We start from the raw sequence: 18,270 nt of genomic DNA, 5'->3' as shown, positions 1-18,270 counted from the left end.
CACAATTATGTTCGTATTACTGTTTTTTTTTTTCATTTTGCTTGTTTGTTTTGTACTCTGCGAAGTCTAGTACCAATAACTTGAATTCGAAAAGGCATCTAACTTGATTTGGCAGTCTGGCCGGGATGCTACCTAGAGAGAGAAGTTAGTACTATAAATTAATTGCACTCTGTATATAGGTGCAGATTGACTCTACAAAGCAATATCAACCACTGTCAATCTTCTTCAGAGCTCTCTGAAAGCGATGATAATAAGAAAATACAAGAGGTACACATTTTGTGTTCATTGTTACAGCTTCAATTCAATTTGTTCTGAACTAACACTAAAACCCAACCACACCAAATCAAACAATGGAAGACAACAGTGATTAGGATGCAGTTTGTTCTTTGAGAAGCAAAAGGACGTACATGTCCGTTTGGAAAAAATAACCCCCCTTGCCATTATCCCTCGCTAATGACCGAAGTGCTGACATCGTTTGCTGCCATACCGCCTCGGGAGCTTCCTCCTTATGATGGGCTACGTTTGTCAAGAAGTCCACGAGTTTAGGGCCTTCCTCCGATTGTTCGTTGAAACAGGAAGTGACGTCGAGTGTTGTCGATAGCTGATACTTAACCGTTCGTAGATTTTCGGAGATAGCAAATTTCTCGATTACTTCAAGGTTTCGTTCGCCGGGCCAAATAGTTCTTTTCTTCCACTTGAGCAATTCCAGGAACCTCCGTTGATCACTGTCATCTGTGAGAGGGCATTACATCGTTAATGATATTAGACGAACTGCCTAACAGCCTGTTCTTTAAAACGAATGGGGAGTTATGCGACTATACAGTGTAGCTCGTTTTTTTCAATCATGCCGCTTTCAAATTATCTATATTTAAATTGCTCCATTAATTCATAAAAAAGTCCATGAATTCATTTCTTCATTCATTATTTAGTATTAATTGAATTTGTAGTTTCATTTATCAATTCATCTTCTTTAAACAAGGAAGGCTCGACAGAATATAACGACGACTTTAATTTGGTGCTGAAAAGAGAATCCACACAAAACACTTTTGGGGGAAATCATACATAGGCCTACCTGAATACACACGAGTGTAGCTTACCCAAATTATCATGATTATACTACATAGGTGTGATAGCCATATCTAAACGCTGATAAAGCGAATAAGTAAAGTTCAATCATGTATATACTGAATAATTATAAAGCCTCTCTCCGCACATTTTGTCCCCAGTTAAATGATTATTGAGAAACATCCAGAAAGCCTTTGAAGACAACGATTAATGGCACCAAACGTAGCATAGACAGAGTAAGAAAATCAATTGGAGGAACTACGTTCATAGTATAACAGTGAGAGAGCAATCAGAGTACTATTAACTTAAGGATGAGACAGTCTCCGGAGGACGGAGAGATCAAAGACGTGCATGTACCATGATAAAACGCATTATCAAGCTCACAGCACTCTACACGATCAGAAGGTTCAGACCAGTGCCGTATGAAAAGAAAAAAATCTGGACAATTGAAAAATAATTTGACGCCATAGTCGTTCCCCAACGTACTACGCGTTACAGGGTTGGCGTGTACGCTGTTGCGGCACATTTTGATAAATTACCAAATTGTGCAATTTACCAAGATGTACCGTAACTATATTACGGCACATTTGGGTAACTGCACATTTTGATAAAAGAAATTTGTTACCAAAATGCACCGATAGTGCACCTATACCTGACGGGATCTTCTGTTACCAAAATGTGCAGTTAAAAGTGGATTTGCCTGCACATTTTGGACAATCTGCACATTTTGGTAACTGAAGTAAAAATCCATGGATGGGCTTGAGAGTTGATACGGTCAAGGAGTTAAGGTGATATGGTCCTGTAGTTAAGACAGGCACGACACTTTTTAGCTCACATTGCGATCGCTTTTCGGTTTTTAGGGGCCCCCTTTCACCCATAGATGGGGGTAAAAGTTTGAGGGGTGGGGGCCAAGGGGGAAAACACATTTTCATCTTCTTCTTCAGAACCAGTGGGCGAAGTTCAATCAAACCTGGTGGGGATCATCCTTAGGGGGTTGGGTAATAAGGTTCATGTTGGGTATATCCCCCCCCCCCCCCCCCCGGGGGGGGGGGGGGGGGGGGGATACGTAGAAATTTTTGCTCCAGGCAAAAATGCATTACAAGCAAGATATGTTATTTTTCAAGCTGAAGAATGTAATTTGTTTATGGGAATACTTAGGGTATCCCCCTTGGAGACTGGGGGGAGGGGGCAAGGGGGAAAACGTATTTCGCTGGTCGAATGACCAGTTGCACAATTCGACATCGTGCTATGCGATCAGACTACACAGCAAGGCTTACGACTATATAGCGTCAGTATCATTATACTGAAACGTGAATAGCTGAAAGTCCACGACCAGTCTTGAAAATTCGACATGTCAAATCTTTTCGACTGCCATTGCGACCCAGTGGCACGAATGGAAACTCGTAAGGCTGATGACGTCACAATCCCCGTCTACTATGTAAATGTCGTACCGCTGATGCATCTGGCTTTACATAATCGTGTAGTGTGCGGTGGTAGGAAGGAGACAAAAGGGCATGGCAATCAGTAAGATACAATGCACGAAAAAAAAAATGAAATCACAGCGAGTTGATGGAGATGAAATACAAATAGGTACCATCATTGATGATGAACATTAATACTCCTCCATCTTGCAGGATTTCTAGCAGACACTTAAGGGATGACGTAGTGTCTTTGAGGTAATAGACGGAATGGATGACACTGATGAACTCGTATTTGTCACTGCTTCCAGAGGTCTTGAGGCAGAAGTTCTCAAAGGGGACATTGTGCCACGTATATTGCGCAGCTCTAAGTTCCGGATCCGTGCTCACATTCAGCCTGAATTTTTCGATGATACCTCCAGGCTCCACGATGGTGTAACTTAATCTTCCGAAATGTTTGATGAGCTTTCTGATGATCACCTGATCCTTGTCTCCTGTTCAGAGAAACGGCATAAGAACATGATGTGTGAAATTAGAATATTTCAAAAATAATTCAAAACAATACGATGAAACTTTGAGGTGTCATAGGAAAGGAGAGAAATCTCAGTTTGTTTATGTGTAATATTCATCAATTTGACGATCATCATACAAGTTATACAGTAAAAAAAAAAAATGCAATAGGATTTTCGCAATGAAAACACCCAGTATGATTAAACTGTGTAAATGCGACTTCAGGGTCTTGAAATATAACGTCTTAGCTCTATTTTGCAGAAAGCCCCATTAAAACTGGTTGAGCGGTCACAGAGAAATGTGGATTGTTGTAAAGCATTTCATGAGTCTGATTCTTCCCAGTTTAGCACTTGGATGCTCTTGGAACTGCATATCATTGTGTGAACACAATGGACAGAACTTGGAGGGAAGAGATTTCTGACATGCTCTACAAAATTCCTCATTTCTCTTTGACCACTGAAGCAAAGTGAATGGGGTTTTCTGTAAGATGTGGGCAATGAGTTAAAGTTTCATACCCTGAAATCATGTTTGGATTGATTCGCTATTCTTAAAGCTATTGTTGCGGAGGGTACCGTTGTATTTTTTTTTCGTGGGACATACGGTATAGTCACAAAAAGTTCAACAATTGCTGAACTAGTTTGAGCCACAATAACATCAAGTTATATCTTTGTGTCTCCCCTCCAACAATAACTACCAAAAGATACAGACCGCACAACGAATAATATCAAAAGATATAGACCGCACGACAATCGGCATCAAGATAGGTTACACATTTTTTTTAGATGTTTTGTACGTATTCCAATCTATAGGAAACCTGTTTAAGAGTTTAAGGATGCAAGTTTTAATATCCACAAAAACAAACGAACAAACAAACAGACAGACAAACAAATAAACAAACAAAAAACTTACCGTCACCAGTACCTACTCCAAGCGCTTTCAGCTGACTGCCTTTTCCGGACGCTGATACAAGTCTGGGTAGAATCTCGTGTTCGAAGTCATTCTGTAACCACTGAAATATGACCTGGATCTCGTCGGAATTTGGCAGAAAAGTGTTCGTAAATATGTCGTGGTATCTGGTCAGATGTTCCTTGTCGGTGAGTCGTCCCGGATTGTAATTGTTCGTCATTTTTCGTCCCTGTAAATCAAGAAAATATTTGCTTGCATGAACCTTTTTTGAATGTCGAGACTCAAGAAGCCAAGATTCGCGAAAGCTTCGGGCAGCGAAAAGGGCTGTCGATTCCGATTCGCGATAGTTTCATGCCTTGGCTGTTGTAGGCCTATACTTGTAACCGAGCGGCGCAGTCATGTGCGGATTGTCGATGTCCAACTTGATCGGAATACGTTGAACTACGCACGTTTCGAAGAATTTCCCCTCCCCCCCCCCCCATGTTTTTAGGTCTTAGAAGAAACTTCGGGGGAAAAATCGTGAAAAATAACTACACTCATGACTTTCCATACCAGTACCACACTGGAATACCATTGACCGTAGTGTTGACCTCTGACCTCGTCCGTACCCCCCCCCCCCCCCCCCCCACCTCTGGAAGAATTGTTCCTTGCCCCCCTCATAATGAATGAATGAATGAATGAATGAATGAATGAATGAATGAATGAATTAATTAATGAATGAATAATATTTCAAATTGTATTTTTCTATTCACAGTACTCAATGTCAGATTCACTGAGTAGCACATTCATTATAGGCCATAGGACCACACGCAGCCAAAATATTGCGGCGTTTCTAGTAGGCCTACATATCCAATGATACATCTCAACGATTTTGTGACAGTCACTTGTGCAACTCGTGTTGCAAACGATTCGAAGTTTACTCGTACAGATCATGAGCTATAAAATCTTGAACACTTTTCTTTCTCTTTAGATACTCATGTAAAACAGTACACGAGTATACTTAACGGAAAAAAATAGCAATGACATTGATAACATTGTCTTTAAAATAGTATCGATGTTGGTGCTGCTATGACAGTAATATACATCGTAATTAATCCAAACTACCTCGCCATTGTCAGACAACTACATGTACAATCATTCGTACGCCAGGTTTTACTGCGTATCGGCCTATATTCAGCATACTCTGCTTCCTTTACAAACAGGCTACCAGTACTGAGTGCCAAACAACTCGAAGAAGGTCATAGTCGCAAGCCGAAGGTCAAGCTCTGTACGCGCTTTTGCAATCAACTCTCCGGGCAAAGTCCACAAACGCAGTATATCGACACCCATTTGCACGGTATGGCTATTTCTTCTCAACCACATACATTCAAACGTTTGGGAAGCTAACAACAATTCCGGTTTCAGAGAGGAACCCGTTTTGATTGCTTTTGTCTCGAAAGGCTCCTATAGTGATATAAAACATGTGTTGTAGGGGGAAAAAAGGGTTAAATAAAAGTAGAACCCTGTCCCTGAACTTGATGTACCATATTCAGTGCATTGATTCATAAGCTCAGAAATTGAATAAAATTTATGTATCGTATAGAAAAACAATTTTTCAAAGTCCCCTGAGCTCCCCCATATCTCATTCTGAACAACAGACCAAAAAAAAAAAAATAAAAAAATAAATAAATAAAAAAAAATGGAGCTATAAATAGAACCCGTATGCATTCTATCAAATTTTGCCGAGTAGCCTACCGGGCTATTATTCGATTAGCTATACCTGGATCTCACTAGGTGCTTACGTGCCTTACCTGTTGAATCAAGTCCTGATTCGATTCGATTTGATCTATCACATGCTAATATATATTCAAATACATAGCCGTACATCGATCAGTCTATGTCGTGTAAATAATTATGTATGGATGTACAAACTATTAAAAGCTTGACGGGGACGTCCAGACGATATGATATAAACATATTTTACGGAAACATTATTTAAAAAGAAAGGAATTCCTTTATATGTTCAGTAGGCTTCATAGTTTTATATTTCAATCCTCTCACACAATATACGGGAAAACGTGATGCAATCAACCAACAACAGCATTGCTATAATATAACATCTGCCAATTTATATCGTATCATGTCTCGCAATAATACGAGCTAATACAGAGCTAATAATACGTAACGTCACATCAAGTCAAATCGGCACATTTCCATGACCCTAACTCACAGTGTTACCAACGATCCGTTCATGATCTGCGTTAATATCACATACAGGAAATGATATTTGCGGGACTGTGCAGTCGCAGAAACGAACGTACTACATACTATTTTAATAGCTAAATTCGGTATTTAGGAAAAGGAGGATCTTACACTTGCCTTCAAACTATAGTCGGTATAGGTATACCAGTATGCATATAGCGGTCAGAAAACTTGACGTAGAGCTGTTTTCTCCAGCTAGCTGGCGAGCTCGTAAAAAATCCCAGCCGACGATGTGCTTTACGGTCACAGTGTACGACTGTGCGTTGTTTTTGTGCACTCAGAGCAGACAGCACCAGTAGAGTCGTACAGAATAAGCCAGTTCGCAGTTTCACTTTGCGCATGAGCAGAAAAAAAGCAATAATTCATATAAACTTCTGTGTGTGTCGGCAAGCATTTTAGATATAAGGGCTTTTTACACTTGTGTTTCTTAACCCCGGACTTTCTCTGACCCAGGACTATCGTTAGTCCCGTACCAATTTTTTGAGCTTTTTACACTCGCCAATGAGTCCCGTACTATCTCTTGTCCGGGGCTAAGGAGAAAACTGACCTTTTTACACTCGTATTTCTTAGCCCCGGGGTCCGTTTCATGAAGCTATCACATAAAAGCTATCACATAAATCTTAGAATGGCCAAGCCGCTCCTAAGCTAGGAGAGACTTTCACGGAGAAGTGAAAACCATTTCACGAAGTCTCTCCTAGGCTAGGAGAGACTGTAATTATTTCAATCATCATGTTCGAGGGTAATACTAATTAACATATCATTAGCATATCATCTCCCTATTGTGTTACATACGGTGAGCACTCGCTACATAGACATAGCACGTATACACACAGGGTATACACACTATACAGCGCAGTGGCAACAAATCTACGACGGAGGCAAGATCCCAAAGGCCAAGTTGCATTATACACCGCTACTAGTACATATTTCAATTAGTGAGTATGTTTAAAGCTGTCTGCAATTGAAAAGTAATGCATGAGGATTCATAATGTTATATTATGTGGATATATTATTGTTCGAATCTTCTACAATTCTCCAAGGGCTAGCTAGATGTAGATCTAGTCGTACCGGTAGTAGCGTTATCACAATAGTCCCACGTATGCACATCGCCGTTTGTTTGAAAGACTAAATAGCCAGCTGAGTTTATGGAGCTAAATAGGTAAAACGTTAGTAATTAGCATGGTAAATTAGTAATAGTGAAATGTTTGTGGGTTGATTTTTATGATATATTTAGCGTGCAGATATTTCATGAGAGCAATTGCCCGATTTGTTCATGTATGGCTGAATTGCAGGTAACTTTTAAAGGCCTGAATAGTGTAGGGGATCGAAGAAGAAACCGGAAATTTCATAAGAATTGGTTTGCATTTATTTTTGATTTTTATTGTTATTATATTTTTGAAGACGTGTCTAACAAATAACATTAAATAATTACACTGTCACTAGCTGTTTTGCCTGTGTGGATAGTATTCAGAAGTGATACAAACTTTCCGTTTTGTGTCAAATCGACAGGAAAGATCTGTTTGTTTTTTTTTTTCAGTCTAGAAAATCTAGGTTATTTTGTCCCACAGAATTATGGGCCTAGCCTAGGCCTAATGTTTTTAAGTCCTAACGTGAACTGTATAGCAGTAGCGTTAGCATTTACGGAGAACCGGCTGTAGGACCTAGTGTAACATTACCTGTGTCATTGTTACGTTTACAAGTCCTAATGTTACTGTCTAACGTTACTATAGGTCTACAACCAAAATTTGTAAAGTACCGTACTGGGGTTTTAGGGGTTATAACTGCAACCAGCCCGAACACGAAGCACTGTGTACAACTAACAGGGAGTGCCCCGGGGTTCTATCTAGAGAGTCAGACAGTGGTTAGACTAACTAGATCTAGTAGTAGTAGGAGGGCCTAGTAGTAGTACGTAGATCCAGGTCTACATGTGCAGAATATAAATTGGAAACCATGGTTCGATCAGATCTTGGTTCAGACTTGAAAGCTATCTTCAACAATTCTAAGTGCATACAGCACTGTAATCGCAATGCATATGTCACAATAAGATAGAGAATGATGTTTACCTAAATTCATTGGCATGGAACCTCTAGAATTCTACTGCTATACTATCAGATGTCTATAGATCTAGAATCCGGAGGTATAGTGATCCTGAGTAGCACCTACTGACCTAGATACTACTTAACCAGTGTATACCAAAAGTATAACCAGACTAGACCCTTAGCCTTGGTATTCCTAGATCTAATTAAACACATTATCACTAACATAAGTAGGCCTATCACTCATCAGTAAGGAAGTTAATGGGTCTTCTAAATAGTGCTATCTATCAAGGCAATTAGTAGATTCTATAGGTCCATACTCCGTTGCAAGTACCACTTACACAACTTCTTTTAGCAATTTAATTCATGATGACATGACAACAGTCGATGATCAGAGTCAGACTGTGGCTGCATCTCAGGCTGTAACTGCGACCAACCCTAAATGTGAAACCACAGTACAGCTGGTCCTACCAAATCTTAGGTAGATGTAGACCTTGCCACATGGATGTCTATTGACAAGATCTAGAACCTCAAGTCATAATACCCCAAACTATAGGCTTGCACATGTTGAATTGAGACAACTCAAATACTAGAAGTGTGTCTTTTAATCATCCCCCCCAAAAAAAAAAAAATAATATAAGGTCCTTTACATATTTAAACTGCAAAAACATGTGAACTGATTTCAAATTTCATGCATATTCAAGATATTGTGTGTAAAATCTTGTATAATCAAACAACAGTTTGAAAACACACTTTCTATTTTGTATTCACATTTTCAATTATAGTGTTAGATATGGAACATCAGTCAGACTACTACAATCAGACTACTGCATCTCACAAAGCCCAGAGTCAGTTGCTGAACTTCACTGAACACAGAACCAAGCTGCTGAACTTCCATCTTCTCCACAGCTATACTGCTACTGAACTTCGTTGAGACTTAGCTACCGGCATGGTCACCTTCAACAGAATGCAAGTATTTTAGCTAATACTATTTTAGCAGACAACATATCTGTATAATATATTTTCAAATACTACAATTGCAACATTATTTTCATTTGGACATCAAATTGTCTCTGGATTTTTAGTTGAATAGTGTTAGACAGGAAATATTGAAACGATGTTTGCTGTACTGTCCAACCTGGTAATTGAAAACACACATTCTTATCCAATGAATAGTGACCCTTCTAGAAACAACTGTTCTGTGCGTTTTTTATTTGTTTCACTATCTGTAGAATATGACATACTGATCCAATTGAAAAGAGATAATTCATGGAAAGGGGGAGGGGTACCTGCATGTCTACATGTATCAAGCTCCTGGAACAAACTTTAGCAGTCACGTTATTTTAATAATGTAGGTCCTACTATGATTGTTTAATATTACCCTCTCCCTTTTCTAGTATCAAAACAACCTCATGCTCTTGCAATGTTTGAAACAAGAATATTCGACATAGCTTATCATTTTAAACTGTGAAAAGTCCTATTTACAGCTTATCAGTAGATACTAGTGAATTCAGTCTTTCAAAATCAATGGCAGGGCTTTACAATTTGATTGCTATAGCCTGTTATAGCAACGGCTAAGCACCCATCTCTAACATACTTTCTAATGTCCCATGTCCTGCACTTTTGTTTGTAAGATATTAACTGTTCTTGTATATTGAATAAACTCCAAACAGCCAAGGACCAGACAACATGTGAACTTCATCCACTTCAGAGTTAAGGACTGGGGGCAAGATGCAAATGGAAAAGTCAAGTGACAGTGTCATGGATATTCCACCATCTTCATTTGGTATGTTAAATAATTATTTTTAGCTATTGAAGCAAGTTGAGAAATCATATGTTATCTTGATCATCTACAGTTGGCTGCAAAATTATTCAACCCCTCTCTTGCATTTTGGACACTCTGGCATAATGAATTACATTATAACTGAGATTATTTCTAAATCATACAAGTGATGATCAGATAGTTTGCTGCAAGTAAATAACAGATCAATAGCCTTTGATTTGCATATAGTTACAAACTTTAATCATTCATGGATAAAGAGATATGGTCCAGTGATCACATTTATGGTCATTTTTAGTCCTTTCAGTGATCACTGAAACACTTCGTTGAATATGGTTTGTTCACTCAATGTTTTGATAGGTGACACAATATGATGGAATTTGATGTAGGATTCTTAATATTTCAGTTGGCAGTTTTCATTGCACAAAAATATCTAAATGAACTAATTTCTAGTGAAAGTTGCCACCATAGAGTTTGTACAGAGGTTTAGCCATGATATCAATAATTCAAAGTTTAAGTCATGTCAAAATGAATATAACCCAATGAAATGCTAAGAGTTGTGTATAGAATGGCAAGATACTACAAAAATTCCATAAAAACAAAAGAAATTAATTGTTATCATCAGACCATAACACGTCACACTTCAGTGATCACAGAAAGGTCTGAAATGACCACAATGTGCTCACAGGACCTTATCTCTTCATGCATGAATGATCAAAGTTTCTAACTTTATGCAAATCAAAGACTATTGATCAGGTAAGCATTTGTCATAAACTATCTGTTCACCACTTGTATCTGATTTAGTAATTGTAATGTTATTTCATTTGCCATAGTGTCCATAATGCAATGGGGTTGAATAATTCTGCTGCCAACTGAATAAAGTGAATGCTTGTTATTAATTTCCCCTCTCATTTATTACTAAAAATTCTTACAATTTCCTAACAGGGGCTCATTACATAGTGATTCAAACTTTGAAAACTGGCAACTACAAGTTGTTGTATACATGATATATCTGACAAAATTGATAATAATTAATGAACATTTTGTTGTTATTGCTTGTTTTAATAAAGATGTACACTCATCTTAAATATTTTACAAATATCCCATTTGTGCATGCGATGTTTCTGTTTGTATGGCATTTAACTGTTCTTATATTTGCAAACCCAAAGGCCTGAAGAGAGCTGAACCTCACCAAGCCTTGGGACAGACAGCTGCAGCTTAACTTCACCCAGGTCAGAGTCAGACTGCAATTGGACTACGAACTGTATAGCAGCATCTTATCTATGACAGAACACAGGTATGCTTTCTCAAATTAAACCGGAAAGTATAAAGAGTTTACAAAATAAACAACTTGAATAACAGTTGAAAAAAGGCAGCCTCTGTTGATGACATATCAGTTACAGGTAATTTGGTCTTTCTTATTTTAGCAATTATTGTAGACTTGGTGGACAAACAATGTCACCTCTGTATGTGAACTGTTCCACACGAGAAATTAAGAAATTAGTGCATTTATATACCCCAGTTGGGAGTTGATTCAATGTTTATGTCTATATCAGCCACAATAGTTGATTAATGCACTGACATGGCAATGCAGCTGACTTGTTGCATAACCCATTAATTCATCTTTTTGTTTATTTTTGAACTCCCAGCTTGCCTGATATGATTTGCGATCCTTTCTAAAAAAAGTCAAATAAGTCTTAACTGACATGAATGAATAGCATTATGTCAGATGAGTGATTTAAGTCACAGGCACATTTTCATTTTGAGTCTGTGTCACACCTTTTTTGTTATCAGGAAGAATCTGATACACTAATTCTTGTGTATGACAACCCAGACGATTTTTTTTTTTGTTTTTTGGTTTTTTGCCCTTGATGCTGTTAAACTGTCGCTAATATACATGTATTGTATATGAAATTGCTGACAAGCAGCTCTGTGTAATGATATGTGTGGTAGTCGTGTGTGTATTCATTCAACTGTACACCCACATGTTACCACTCTGTATAATGTCAGGGAGATGGGATGTGATTTGCATGTCGCAAAATTTCAGTATGTAACCAGTATTGTTTATTTTTTCCATATTCTATTTCTTTTGTCCTTTCTTTCTTTTTCTTTCATATAGATTCTCAAGGCATGGAGCTTGCCAAAGGTGATGCAGACAGGTTGAATATAACATACATGTATATGGTTTTGACCGCTGTGGATTAAATCCTTCAAAATTTAATGATATACAATATATACAAAAAAATTTTTCTGGGGGGGGGGGGAGGGTGGCTGCATTAGATGTGAGGATCTGATGTGTACCTGCAGCACTGTGATGAAAGTCATGAATGCGAATTTCATGGTGATTTTGTAATAGATCCTTATGACAAAAGCTTCTAGCACAACAAAAATTCCTGAAATGGAGTGTGAATATTATGTCTTTCAGGACATCATTTGGAAAATAAGAATAGGTCTATTGTTGCTAGACCTACACACATGATAAATTTTCAAATTTCATGCACTTGCTGCAAATGACATGAGTAATATTACAGAACCTAACAACATCTGGACTGTTTTCTGTCTGCTTTTCTATTTTGTGTTCACAGAATTGGCATGCTCAATTTCAACTTAATCTGATAATCCCTTCATTATTGTTGCTCTAGAGTTTTGTATCCTAGTTTTTGTCCCATTCATTGCACCGAACATAGCTAGGTAAGATTAAGAGCTTAAGATAGACCGTATAATTCAGAACCTATTTGCTAGCTATGCTTTTGCAGAGTGTGTGCTTTCTTTCTAATATTCAAATAGGTTAGGAGAGTCCATCTGAATTCAGTTGTACATCATTTTAAAACTTAGAGTGTGCTCTTTCAGAAACATGATTGGCCTTTTTTTCTGCAGGATACTAAGAAACCACTATTGAAGTGCTACAGAGCATTAATTCAAAGAAGAGTTCAATGTTTATTTGACAAAAATTGGTTTTGAAATGGCTGAGATATCCAAAATAAAGGATTCTAATAAAAAATGGAACCAACCTTTTACTAGAATCGCTTTGTTTTACTCTGCTTTTGGATATCTCAATCATTTCAAAACTAATTTTTGTCAAATAAACATTGAATTCTTCTTTGAATTAATGGTCTTTCATATTTCATAAGAGGTTTTTATTATATCACCCCCCCCCCCCAAAAAAAAAAAGAAGAAGAAATGTTAAAAATCTGAAACCAGGTCTCAACCAAAACTTTACCAGCCCTTTAACCAGAAATCCATGTTTGGTGACTTTCTGTTGATTTTGTGATACAGAGTCACAATTGCAGTGTTAGATATGAAGCTACAATCAGACTATTGCAGTCTGACTGCTGAACTTCACTGAGTTTTGTCATAGACGAGTCCACATAGTCCACATGGCATAAGTGCTTTGCCAGGTACATGTATTAACCAAACCAGAAATGAGAGAAATCCCCCTTCAAAAGAAAAAAGCAAAAAATTTACAATACAAAACAGAACAGAAAAATTAAGTGTGCAAACAATTCAATGAAAAGCAAATGGGTGAATTGAAGCACTCTGATAAAAAAAAGATTTATATAAGTAAAGTGTAAGAAAGCATTTTAAAACAGATAAATGCAAATTCTGATTTCTGATCTTTGATGATTAAAAGCTGTTGTGCAGTAGACAAGGTCATTATTATTAGTATTACTATCATAAGTAATATTCTGATATAGGGAACCTTAGAGTGCAAAGAAGGTGGATTGCAACACATATTATCATATGCTTACAAAATATTTGCAATGATAGCATTGTGTGAAGTTCAGCTGTTTTCATATTTTGATTAATAAACCATGAAAACATTTCAAATGATTATGAAAGATCTGTTGATGTATAAGCGATGCAAACATAAATACATCAGTGAACGTTGCAGTGCATTGTTTTTGCTATTATTTCCAGGCTTGTGACGGCAATATTTATGTAACCCAGTTAGAAATTATGTCTATGCGGGCAATTATTATTTGATTAGAAAGATAGAATTAGGCATAGCTTATAATGTAGAAGTGAAGTAGAATGTAATACTAGAAAATACTGTGAGTGATAATATTTTCACAATGACTCTTACCAGTATCACGAATGTGGTTGTGATAATTGTGCTGTGATTATGGTGACATTGAATAATGAAATAATGTTTTTTAAGATCAGATTTTCTAATGAAACAGGCAACGAGAATAAAATGTATGAAATTTTGACAGCAACAGCTGTTCCAATAGTTTTTGCAGTTACATAATCACTCACATGACATGTAGTTAAATTGTGAGGAATTGATATTAATGAGTATGAAATTGATAGCAGTGAATGAATTAAATAATTTAATCATTGTCGGCATATGTCCTCCTGCCTCTTTCAATGAAATGTGTTCCCATTGTGGCAATTGATAAGTGAAATCAAATCCAAGTACGAAACAAGGAATACCTGCAGAAATTAGAACTATCATTGTGATTATTACCCCCACCTACAACTGAGGGAGTTTGTTCAACCAGCGCTAACTTTATATGGTTTTATTAAAAAAAAAAAAAAAAGCTGTACCATGGCAATGCGTTGTTCAACATTGAATAAAGTTGTGTTTGGTTAATTCAAAAAATCTGTTTGTCACGTGTGTCTATATGTATCGCAAGTCAAGTGCTCAAAAACTGAGTGAATTAGATGAATAAACTGGAAAGTCCTATGATTTTTCACAAATGATGTTACCATGGCAACACACTGTTCAGTACAGTAGTAACGAAAGATGAATATACACAAGTACATAGTATAAATTTCACATGTTTCAAATTTCTAGTCAAATGCTCAAAAGCTTAGGAAGTTAGCTGAATCCAAAATATTTTTGAATGATTTTCATTCAAAATAATCTGTTACCATGGCAACACGTGTGAAAAAGAACAAAGAAGAAATTTGCACATCAGTCTATGTACTTATAAGCAGTCTTATGTGCCAGATTTCAAGTAGAATGCTCAAATACTGAAGGAGTGAACTGAATCTACATGTACACCTTTTTTTTATTATATTCATTGAAAATGCTGTTACCATGGCAACACAATGTTCTATATCTGTGAAATATGAAGTTTACACAACTTCATATCATGGTGGTCACATGTACCAAATTTCAAGCAAAATGCTCAAAAGCTGAGAGATAGCAGAATCCACAATATTTTTGTATGATTTTCATTCAAAGTCTGCTGTTACCATGGCAACGCATTGTTCAACAATGGCGAAAGATGAAGTTTCCACATCTACGCACTATGCTGGTCACATGTGTGCCAAATTTCAAGTCATATGCACAAAAATTAACAAATTTAGCGAATTCACAATTTTTGTATGCTTTTAAGTGAAAAAAATGTTGTTACCATGGCAACGCATTGTTCAACAACAACCAAAGATTAGTTTTGCACATCTACATACTGTAATGGTCACGTGCCAAATTTTTGGTCAAATGTTAAAAGAAATTAAGGAAGTTAGGTCAATTCACATATTTCTTTGTGTGATTGGTATATAGAAAAACTTGTTGTCATGGCAACAGATTTTTTTTCACACCACACATGAAAAAAAGTGTTTTGCACAACTACACATTACATTTATCTAATTCTATGCTGAATTTCAACTGCATTGCTTTAAAACTGAGGGCAGTAGTTCAATCCACAACAATTTGTATTATTTTTGTGAAAATTTGCCGTTGCCATGACAACGTATTATGCGATATTAATGAAAAAGATATCTTGCACATCTACCTTTGACAGTGGTCACATATGCCAAATTTAGGGTCAATTACTCCAAAAATGAGACAAAATTTTGATACAATGGCTCTCTCAAAAAGCTATCACATAAACTTAGGAGTGCTCCTGACCACTCCTAGATTTATGTGATAGCTTTGCCAAGTTAGGAGAGACTTTATGTGCTAGCTTTGTTCATGAAATGGTTTCTAGAAAAAGTCTCTCCTAAGTCTGAGTTTATGTGATAGCTTTATGCGATAGCTTTTTCATGAAACGGTTTTTAGCAAAGTCTCTCCTAAGTAGGACTTAGGAGAGAGAAAGTCTCTCCTAAGACTTTCATGAAACGGACCCCCGGACTTTCCAAACCACATGAATATTCATAATTACGCTGTGTACTGTACACGTACACGCACGCACCGGCAGCACTTGATTACCTCGTTTCTGATTGGTCAGTGAGGGTCGGACTTCGTCTCCGTCGCTTAGCCCAGGATTATTTTTTCGTTCTGTTTACACTCACTTGCTTGGCACCGCAATTGCGGTGCTAACCCCGCTATTTTGCAGGGCCAGATAGTACCATACTATCGGTGGGGCTAGCCCACTTTGGCAAAAACGAGTGTAAACAGAAAGTGGGCTAAGGATAGTCCCGTACCAACGGTGGGGCTAAGGCCCCCCCTTAGCCCCACCGTTGGTCCGGGGCTAAGCAAAATTTTACAAGTGTAAAAAGCCCTTATAGGGCTTTTTAATAGTCATTGTAGGTTTTCCTTTATGAACGTGTGTATGCAGCTAGTGAGTGTCATGGAGTGTGGTTTAGATGGAATCATTGGGTGTATATATTTGTCTCTGTATATCCACATGCCTGATGGCAGTGCAAGATAATGTGAATTGTGAAGGTGCACTTGAATTATGTTCGGTGTAAAGTTTGGTCCTGTACTTGGTGGTGTAAAGAAACAAAACAAAAAAACGATATATCGCTATATATACTCTCTAAAAAAAAAATCGAGTGAAAATATTCACTCTTAAAGGAGTGAATTAAAAAAGATTGAATTTAGAGTAAAATTGGAGTGAATTGTGAGTGACAATGTTCATTTTCACTCGTTTTAGAGTGACGTCAAGGATCACTCCAAAATCTTCGAGTGATCCTTGGGGTCACTCAAAAATGAGTGAAAATGAACATTTTCACTCGAAATTCACTCTAATTTCACTCTAAATTCACTCCTTTAAGAGTGAGTATTTTCACTCTATTTTTTTTAAAGAGTATATATGTATATGTTACCCTTTTGTAAATGTTAGTACAGAGAAAGCGTACAAAATGATGCCGGTTATAGGTCTAATTCTGAATTATAGTTAATGGATAACCAAATTTGAAAGGCGTGCGGCAGGACGCTCCATAGCAATGATTGGCGAAAGGTTTACGCTGCATATTTACAAATTTGGATAGAGCCAATCGTGGAAATGACCTGTATTGGTATTAATATCGTCGGGTCTATATGTTTGTTTACTTTCAAGGTTAAACCATGTTTGGCATGTACGAGACTAATCTGTCGAATACAATCAATGGCCGGGCTGTAATTCAAATGCTTGATTCTTTTTTTATATAACGCTCAACTATTTAAATAATCTGTAACTAGCATTCTGAACCAAGTAAAGATCAAAATGTTGAAAAATAAAGTTATTTCCACAATCAATATTTTCATGCTCAAAAAAGAAAAAAACTTTTCAAAATATATCAACTTTGGTTTTCAACTAAATCACTTCGATCATAAATCCTTCTAAAAATGACTATATATATATATATATATATATATATATATATATATATATATGCATACGAGTACATTAAAGAAAGCCAGCTGTTTGTATAGGTAAAAATTCAAAGAGCTGCTTAAAACAACGTCAATATAATGTGGCAAAATATTCGTTCTTCAGGACGAAAAAGTAAATTGTGTTTTCTACCGAAATTGCCTTCCTTCTCCACAACTAGCTTGCAGCCAACCTCAGTTATGTATCATACATGAAGATTTGATAAGTAAAGTCCAAATAGTTAAATTGTTGACTTTTTCAATCGCTTTATATACTTAAACTAGTAAATGTGCTCTCATGATCTGATGTATACTAACTATAGATTTGCAAATTAATCCTATCAGTTTTGTAGGGCCTACTCATTTTTCTGATCAACCACAGCATCTTCGTATATTTCAGTTGTTTGTTACCAGATGCAATGTATATGGACAAGATCTGAGGTAGTTTTCAATAAGTTCCAGCAACGCTTTCTTTGTGTGTGATAAACGCTTAGTATCTTTGGTACAATAATATTGTGGAACGAGGTCAGGGAAGACCGTTTTTTTTTTTCTATACAGATCTTTTACACCTGTACACTTCTATTTTCAAAACAGATTGTTGCAATTACCCCCAACTTGAGACATGAGAAACATGAGGACTTGAACTTAAAATATGTCAAATTTCTAAGGACATTTCAATGATCCACTGAATTGTATGACGAAGAGAAATTTTACTGCACTGAAAAGATCACTTAAAGGTCAAATTCGTTGACAACAGCAGCCTAGCGTTGTCCTCTCAAAGCAAGGCGC

The 18,270-nt window shown here is 37.0% G+C and overlaps 1 long non-coding RNA gene across 1 annotated transcript; it reads left to right on the top strand.

Moving 5' to 3' along the window:
* Positions 1-9,891: 9,891 nt before the first annotated feature.
* LOC139714747 (uncharacterized) lies at positions 9,892-12,115 on the top strand. Its single transcript, XR_011709742.1, has 3 exons — positions 9,892-9,962; positions 11,126-11,253; positions 12,076-12,115. It is a non-coding gene; the product is annotated as an uncharacterized lncRNA (long non-coding RNA).
* Positions 12,116-18,270: the final 6,155 nt, after the last annotated feature.

The sequence above is a fragment of the Diadema antillarum genome, unplaced genomic scaffold (assembly GCF_040938485.1).
Source record: "Diadema antillarum isolate AM-2024a unplaced genomic scaffold, OU_Dant_1.0 scf00000045, whole genome shotgun sequence".
NCBI classification, from domain to species: Eukaryota; Metazoa; Echinodermata; class Echinoidea; order Diadematoida; family Diadematidae; genus Diadema; species Diadema antillarum.
This window is presented reverse-complemented; position numbering and strand designations above follow the sequence as displayed.